The 251-nt window shown below is 49.4% G+C and overlaps 1 protein-coding gene across 1 annotated transcript in view; it reads right to left on the reverse strand.

Annotated features, from left to right (window-relative positions):
• LOC119592527 overlaps positions 1 to 251 on the reverse strand; it is a gene marked incomplete in the record, with an annotated part of 25,120 nt that overhangs the window by 6,601 nt on the left and 18,268 nt on the right.

The raw sequence follows: 251 nt of genomic DNA on the forward strand, positions 1-251 counted from the left end.
CTCAATATTAGAAGATTTTTAGTTCTCAGAGAGAGCAGTGCTGTAAAAGAAAACCGAATGTGCAGTTTCCTTTCATTTGTCGAGGCGAGTAATATGTGGGCGGTGGTGGATGGCAGGGAGCGGGGGGGGGGGGGGCCGCATCGTGCTGGCAGATGATCAAAAAATAGGAGCGTCATTAATTAGGTCTTGTTCGCATGTCTTCTTCTCGACTTAATGGTCACGACCGTGGTTTTATGCTCCCACGCCAGGTC

The sequence above is a fragment of the Penaeus monodon genome, chromosome 30 (assembly GCF_015228065.2).
Source record: "Penaeus monodon isolate SGIC_2016 chromosome 30, NSTDA_Pmon_1, whole genome shotgun sequence".
NCBI lineage: Eukaryota > Metazoa > Arthropoda > Malacostraca > Decapoda > Penaeidae > Penaeus > Penaeus monodon.